Raw genomic sequence first — 8,975 nt, forward strand, 5'->3', positions numbered from 1 at the left:
TTGCCCGGGAAAGGTTCGAAGTGGTCTGTTAAGGAAAAAAAACCAAAAGAAGAACAGTTAGAGTTTCACACAGAGAAAAAACTGCGAGGGAAGTGGACGGCCTGATCCCCCGGCCCGGCACAGCCCACCCGGCTGCCCGTGGCAGCGCCTTGCCCACTCACTACACAAGCCCAAGGCGCGGGTCTGCCCTGGACGCAAGCCCGTGGAGGGCTTTGGCTGCCCGGCAGGAACGTTGCCTCCCCCTCCTGCTTCTGCTTGGCAAAGTCGAAAAGGTGGGGGGGAAGGGGGGGGGAGGGGGGGCGAAAGGGTGAAACAATTTTGTTATTACATTGCTATGTTACAAGCTACCTGGAGAAAGGCGGTTTAACTCCAACTTGGATAGATTTGCCTAATGCCTAAGGCACTAACTTAAGATTTAATAATAAGGAAAGTCTAGGAGAATTTGGATTTGAGAGAGAGGTTTGCTTATTAATACTGCGTTAGAAGCCTTACTTGCAGATTTGGTTTAGAAAGAAGGAAAGCAAAGTGAAAAACTAACTGCGTTGATCCCTGTGTTCTGGGTTTGCTCCAGGCTGCTTCAGCCTGTAGCAGGTAATGTTCCCTTCTATGCCCCAACCTGGCTCTAGGGCTGTTGGGACCAGTGTTATATTAGTGCAAGAAGACACCAATGGTTGTCAAAATTTTCCTTGCATCCTCTGCTCCGTATTCAATTAAATACTTTCCAGCAAAGAAAGTTTGATGACCACACATAGGTTTGAGCAGCACTGGGAAGGTGTATAGTGCTCAAATCTATTGTCCTTAATGTGAACTAACAATCTGCTGTTAGACCATGACTGTTTGCAGCAAACAAACCAGACTTGAAGGATGTGTCACTGAAAATCCCAGGCTGAGGGTAATATATTGATAAAAACAGCTTTGTGCAAGAGAGTAAACGAATGACAGAACATGCCTTTACAGCTGTAAATAAGGTAATCAAGACTAGAGGCCTTAACATCTGATACACCAAGACAGAAAGTTTTGGACTGTGATAAGAATTCCTGAGAAGTAAACAGGACTTGAAAGAGAAAAGCAAAGCAGTAAGATGACTGCAAATAAGATTGAATTGAATCAAAAATGAAATTTTTAATTGATCTATTTTTTTGTGTTTGCAGAATTGTATCTGGATCAGTCAATCATCCTAAACAGGGCCTTGGTTATAATAGCAAACGTGGCTCCAAACACTAAGAGAAAAGTAAAGAAGGCACCTATTATAGTTAAGAACTATTGTGAAATGAAATTATCAGCCCTCCAAAGGCACTCTGACAAAATTGAATAGCTCTAGATTGGCCTGTAGTGTGTATACAAGAATCAGACTGAATTTTAATCTAAGAAATTAAAACCTTTTAACAACATGATCAGATCTGATAAAGATCATTGTATCTGAACTGAAAATGCTCCAAAGGATGGATGGCTAATCTAATTTGAATAATACTGATTATTGTATTTCAGTTGTCTTTCATTATCTTCTGGGGTTTTATTGTTAGCATGATTGTTAGATTGGTTAGTCTCTTTTAGACAAGTCTGAGTGGAACTAAGTTTTCCTTTTACAGGTAGTTCATAAGGAAGATGATATGGCAATAGAATTGAAAACTTGTATTGTGTAGGGGTAAGGGGGGAGAAGAGGTCTAGGCAGGTTCAGGCAGCAGCAGGAACAGAAGGTTATGAATTTAGAATAAAGAGCTTGATCTTTATTTTTAGTTACAGCTTCACTTTTTATCTACTGTTGTATACACTGTGTCATCACACTATTGGCTAGTCAGTTCAGCTAGGCATAGATGGACACATTCTGCTGGCTCCAAGGTCTGTTACAGTCTTTAGGTGGCTCTCTCCTCCTTAAGGGTGCACTCCAAACTGCTTTTCTTTCAGGGATACACCTTGAACTCTAAAAACAATTTTCTCATCAATTACCTCAGACATTAGAGGATCCACAGACCCACTGTCAACCCCACAGTATTGTTTTGTTACATTGATTGTTTTGCAGTGTTCATATTTATGTATGTTTTGTTACAGTAGTTTTGCAGCATTTTGTGACCATTGATGGAATATCCGTGTCTTCTCTCTGATTGCTGCAGCATGTGAAAGAGGTTCCTCTGGATTTGGTTTGATAGTCCACAAAATTTCATGTAACTGTGAGATCGAATTCATGGATTTTGCATTAGTCTCTAAAATGTTTTGTCATTTAGTGTCACAGTATGACCTCACAGAAAAAGAGACCTGTGTTAAAAAGCAAGAAGATAACCAGTTTGCAACACTGCAACTGAAGAATTGATTTTGTGGACTCTCTCATGGACCTTGGCTCACATCTAGCCTGCAATCTTTGAGATAAACTGGTAACATCATAGCTTAATGGTTTGTTTCAGTTGTTTAAATTATTTGTCTAGCTTCTTGTCTCAGTTTGAGGAGGTTTCCTCCACAATAATCATGCCACTCTTTATCAAATTTAAGAAAAGGAACTTTAATCAGAAAATGGATACAAGAAGGATAACTGTTCTTAACTGATATATATATATATATGTATATATATATGTAGGTATAGATATAACTGTAAACAGATCAGAGCAAACTGCTTCCCCAATGCCACAGGAAAAAAAAAACAACAACCCCCACACCGGCAAGTTTCCTCCTGGAGAAGAGTTATACTTATGAGCAGTGTCTGTGTCTCCAAAGGGGCAGTTCTAAGGACTTCTATGGGTGCAGTATTAGAGAAATCGGTACCCCAGGTTGGCTATAAATAACACATATGCTAATGGCTAGAGAGGTTATAAAAACTGTAACATCCCTGGTCATGTGTGCGCAGATCTCTGGTGTGCACCTAGAGGCTTCTAATAAATGGTACTGAAGCAGAGCAAGAACCCAGAACCCAAAGAGTTAACACAAAATATAGTTCCTGAAACTGAGCTCTGAGGAATGTTTAGCTAGAAACCAGGACTTGGGGATTATCCAAAGACTGCAAAAGAATGCTTACACTGACATACCAGGAGATAGGGTAAGAACATAAAGGAGATAAGGGGTTTGAGTTCAAAACTCTTGCACAACCCACCCTGAAGTCAGCAAAACCCAGAAGTTGAAAAGTTCATGACAATGAGGAGCAGAAATAAGACCACCACCAGGATGAAGTAACAGGATGTCCCACCAAAATATTCCTCAAAAGGACGACCCCGCCCCTGACTCCACCTGGACTCCACCTGTTATGAATATTATAATTAAGTGTTGCAATATTATGAATATTTATGTAGAAATGTTGTAATCTCTCACAAAATTGTATAAATACCCTGACTTTACACTGATTACTTGGGAACTCTGTGTCCAGTGCTAACCGGGAGTTTCCCCAACGTTGCTCTAATAAATACCTTGCTGTTTATGGACTAAAACTCTGTCTCTAAAAAGTTTTATTATGCCTTTTTGGGCATCAGTACCTGTCTGTCTTTCTCCACTAATCTTGTCTTAAGTGCCTATTTTGCAGGAAACTTTAGTCAACAAAAGAGTGCTTGAAAAGATTATTTCTGCACCTCCCAATCAGTGTTCCTTTTACAAGAAGCCAGGACATTGGAAAAGGGAGTGTCCGGCCTTAATGAAAAGAAAATTCTCAGAACCCACTCCACAGTCAGCCGTGGTTAAGGAATGAGGGAGGCTGGAGGATTCTTCCCTAGCAGAACCTCTAGATATAGCTAAGCTGGGAAAAGAAGAAGTGGAATTCTTGGTGGATACAGGAGCAACATGTTCTGTGTTAAATACTTTGGAAGGGAAACTGAGTCATGACACTACAAGAGTGGTTGGTGCTACAGGAGTAAGAGAAACAAGACCTTTCTTCCAACCTTTGACATTCAAGTTGGGAAAGCACTGGGTAACTCACCAATTTCTCTATTTGCCAAACTCTCCTAAGCCTTTAATAGGTAGGGATCTATTAGAAAAATTAGAAGCTGAAATTGAATTCTGTAAGGGGAGAGGAATAAAATTCATAATTCCTGAAACAAAATATGTTGAGGTAGCTACCTTTTTTATACAGGAGGACTATGGTGAGATCCCCACAGAGGTTTAGAATGCTGTCATCCCTATAATGTGGGCTAGCAATTGTCCTGGGTGGTCCAAACGAGAAGAACCTGAAAACATAGCACTCAAATCAGGAGCAACACGGGTAAGGCAAAAACAATATCCTTTGAAGCTAGAAAGTCGTAGAGGATTAGCATCTGTAATTGAAACATTCCTTAATTTTAGATTATTGGTAGAATGTGAACCCCCATCCTGCCAGTGAAAAAGGCTGATGGTAATTGTTATCGATTAGTGCAGGATTTGAAGGCAATTAACAAAATAACAGAGGACATTCACCCAGTAGTGGCCAACACCTATACCTGTTGGAAGAAATTTGAACTTAGAAGTTTTTGTGCACAGCCCAGGCCATGGAGAGGGAAACGGGGCCTCTGTATCCTTGAGCCTGCTTCAAGAAGAGCAGTAAACAATAGAAAGAATGCAGCAGCTGCCAGGAGAAGCAGGTAAACACATTGATACAGAAAGGCATAGTTTTGAGAAAAGCACCAATCCAGCTGGTAGCACGCCCTAGCCATAGACCAATGATATTCCTGTACTATTCGTAGACTGAGAGAATATGCGATATGTGTGTGTGTAATGTAAACAATAAATCAGAACGCTGATTGTTATAGGCACCAAGGCGTTGGCTAGATAAATCAACGTTTATTTTATTTTATAAGGAAAAAAAAGGTTAATAGCATTTATTAAATAAAAAAAGGTAGTGATTTTATTAAGTGATTTCAGCATCCAGCTCTGTAGGCCTTAGCCTCAGTGATTGCAGCGTCCAGCTCTGTAGGCCTTAGCCTCAGTGATTACAGCTCTTTGTGAAGGCAAGGAGAGGAGCAACACAGTGCTTGCAGGATAGCAGAGCACCGGGTGACCCAGGAGACCGGCTCCCAAAGGTTCACATCTGGCTCTCGTCCAGGGCTCTGCTTATATTCACTTTTTCTGGCGTAGGCCACGCCCCCTTTGCGCAGGCGCAGTTTCCATGTGTTACATAACAGTTTCGCAATCGCTTCTCGTTTGCGCAGGCTCAGTTCTGTGCGTTGTAACAGTTGCAGTCTTCAACCAGGTCCGGCCGTGTTTCGCAATACTTTTGCCTCATGGTGCCCAGGAGTGGGGGGGGTTTCCATGTGGCTGTACAGTCCGGGGTACTTGGCAAGGGACAAACTGCAGGCTTTGGCATGATGTCCTGTTCGGTCGTACACAGCAGGAAGGGTTGCAATGCTGTACGTTCAGACGGGGGTCGGCTCGTGCCGAGCCGGCGCCCGCTGGCATGCTTGGTCGCAGGCTCCCCACGCTGGTTCAGCTTTTAGCATGGGCGGCGGGACTTCCCCGGTGGTCCATCTCCACTGTGCTCCTGCCTTGGCATGGGGTAGCTGGGGCCAGGTGTGGGGGCTGCACAGCCTTCCTTGGGGGGGGGGGGACTGGCGGGGAGCTTGGCAGGGCTTGCGCTGTGGGTGACCGTGGTACTGGGACTTTTGGGGGTGCTCTGTGGGACCTGGTTTCCAGCGACACGGCTGGCAGGCACCTTGGCAGAATATGGAGACAGCCAGGGCTTTCTAGCACGGCTGGCGTGGGAGTCGGGATTGACCGGGGCCGTAGGGGAAAAGAGAAAAACTGGTGGCTCTGAGTTTTGGGTGTTTTGGGAGTGAAACCGGGCATGTATGGCCAGGAAAGGCTTGTACCGGGAAAGATGGAGAGGCTGAGAGGAAGTGGGGGTTTTTCCCGGGTGCTGGCTTAGGAGGGGAACGGGATGAACCGGGGGGGTTTGCAGGGCACGGGTCTTCCCCGGAGATTCAGTGGGGGGGGTTTGGCTAGCAGGGTCTCGGTGTGACAATGTGGCTGAGGAGAAGAAGGGAATTCTTAGGGCTAGAAACGGTAAAAAAAGGCAGGGAGGTATTTTTCTTAGCAGGGCGAAACTGTTTGGGGCTAGAAAAACCTGTAGGGGAAGGAGGGGGGAAGGCACCGGGCTGAGAGGTATCGAAACTGGGGAATCTTTCCTTTTCTCTAGAGTGAGTACTCTACATTCCTTGTTAAGCACCGAGCCATTCTCCGATAAGGCATTGTTCTTTCTGCTGGGAAGCTGTCTTTCTGGTTTTTACAATCCTCCAAATTTTCAGGCATATTTAATTTTACATTTAAAACAAAATTAAAAATACTATTTGATTTGGTTTCTAGCAAATTAATTAATTCATCTATTACAATCCCCCCTTTTTGTTTTTCTACCAATTATTAATTTGCTGATCAAACCTAGCTATTGTTTCTCGTGCTGCTTGTAAAGTTGGGTCTTCTTGTAACAGATGTTCACTAGCAACAACATCTGCTTCTTTTAATGTCATTAAGTGAGCAGCTTCTAATCGAGACTTAACTAAATTAATTATTTTGTTTAAAATACAAGGTCCGAAAGTTAACACTAATAATAACACTACTAGGGGACCTGCTATGGTGGATATTATAGTGGTTAGCCAGGGAGACTGGTTAAACCACCATTTTTGTTGTATTTCTCTTTCTCGTTTTCTTTTTTCAATCCCTTCTCTTACCTTGGCTAAAGAATCTTTGACTATTCCAGTATAATCAGCATAAAAGCAACATTCTTCTTTTAAGGCCGCACATAACCCACCTTGATGTAAAAATAATAAATTTAGCCCTCTTCTGTTTTGTAGGACTACTTCAGACAGTGATGTCAGGGATTTTTCTAAATTTAAAATTGACGTTTCTATTCTTTCTAAGTCTTCATCTACTGCAGCTCTAAGAGATGAAAATCTTTGGTTTTGCTGTGCAAGGGAGGCTATACCAGTTCCTGCCCCTACAGCTCCTAATCCTAAAAGGGTGGCTATAGTTATGGCCGTGAAAGGTTCTCGTTTAACAATATTATGGTTTTCTTTTACCCAATAATCGTACATTTCATTTTCTGGATGGTACAGTACTCGGGGAATTATTCTTACTTGGATACAGTAATCTTTGGATGCATTGAATACTTTAAGAGATATACAAGGAGTTAAACCTATTTTTGAACAAATCCACCATCCTCCTTTTGGAGGAATGACCCAGTATTTGTTGACTTTGTTTAGTCTCTTTTCATGAACACTGCAAAGCTCTTTCTTTGATGTAGGTATTTTCCCTATACAGCGTCCTTTCCCTCTTACATATTGCATTGGGATTTTTGCTCGTCTTTCTTCCCATTTACATTGCTTAGGGGCTACTCTTTTATTCAGGCTGAAGTCCAGGTCTAATCCGATAGCTTCATAAAAAGGGGGTTTGTCATCATAACAGAGCCAACAGGCTGAGGTCATATTGGGGTTTGTATAATTTAGGGCCTGATAGGAGGCCTGTATTATTTTCCATAGTGGATTTGTTTCATTTTCTGTGATAGTTTCTTCTGATGTTTTAGGAGCACGCTTAGTACGATTTAATAGGGTTGGTTTAATTGTTTGATTAGGACTTACTGTAGGTGCCTTTGGTGTGTTAAGTATTTGTTTAGGACCTACTGCCCTTGCAACTACTACTTCTTCTTTTTTTTATTACTATTATTTCTCCTTGATCTTTACCAGATTCCCAGTATCTCACACCCCAAGTTTTTCCTATTTTCCACCCAAAATCTTCTGGAGAAGTGACATTAAGGTATAAGTACTTGCAATTACCAAGGGTATTTATTTTTCGCCTTCCTAAGACCATGTTGTAAATTGGGGGTTTACAGCCAGCTGGCCCCCATCCAACTTTTAGGAATTTATCCGTAGTTGGGGGTTCCCAAGCTGCAGCTATAGTAACACAATCCCAGTGAGCGCAATAATATTCATCAGGAAGATTGCAGTATCCTTTCCCAGGATTGGAACTTGGGCAGAAGTAATAAGGCTTTTTCTTTACACATTGGTCTGTGGGTATTAGATTACAAAGTGAGGCAGTGAAACTTGGGGATCCGGGTGTAACTATTTGTTGGATAACATAAGAATCTTTTCTTCTGACTAAGGTCCAATTATAGGGTTGATGAGGATCTTCCCCACTTACTAGATTTATCCCCATAAAAATTAATGGCCATTTTGCTTTACTTATTTTTACAACTGTTAACAAAATTGCTGTTATTACCCATGGTCTAAGAGATGATGGTGGAATTATAAGGTCATTTCGAGCATAATTATTACCACAATGCAGTTCTATACCCCAAAACTCCGGTTCATATTGTTTTGAGTGGGGGAAAGACTGTTTTGGACTTACAAGGCATTTTATTGCACATTCTGTCTGGTGGCACAGGGCATTTGTTGGATTTCCAACAAGGCTAGCCATTAACAGTCCCCACAGTAATACACCTCTGCCTCCTCCGTCTACTCGGTTGCATCGAGCAACGGGGTTTATCATCTTCTCGGCAGCAAGTGTAGTCTTCAGGGGATCTTTAGCTTAGCTCGTTTTACTTTACTTGGTATGTGCTTCAGTTGTTTTTATTTCTTGCCTTTCTTAAGTCACAGCTTATCCTCACCACCTTTTTAGTGATATTTTTCGGAGTTTTTTTATCTTTTAAAAAAAACCTCCCACAATTTATTAGATTGAAATTTTTGTATTCTCCCACTGTTACCCCTAATTTTAAGTTTTTGAACTTTAACTTTGTTTTTGATTATATTACTCCTAGAAAAAAACTTCTTCAGGAGTATTCTCGTAATGACTGTGCACCCACCACCTCTCTTGACCTTACTTTTATAGCATACAAATGGATAATAATTACAATTTGCATTTACACAATGTACAGTTATAGATCAGCTTATTCGTTCTTTTTTTCGTAAAGTCAGTTTTAAGTCTTTTGAGTTATTCACCACTTCCCATTGCTGATCATGGATTGGTCCTTTGATTCTACTGGCATGAGTCCATCCTCTTTCTGCTGTCCGGACTGCAGTGTCTGTGGTAAGTAGAACAAGAAA

Source organism: Pithys albifrons, chromosome 26, assembly GCF_047495875.1.
Source record: "Pithys albifrons albifrons isolate INPA30051 chromosome 26, PitAlb_v1, whole genome shotgun sequence".
Taxonomy (NCBI): domain Eukaryota; kingdom Metazoa; phylum Chordata; class Aves; order Passeriformes; family Thamnophilidae; genus Pithys; species Pithys albifrons.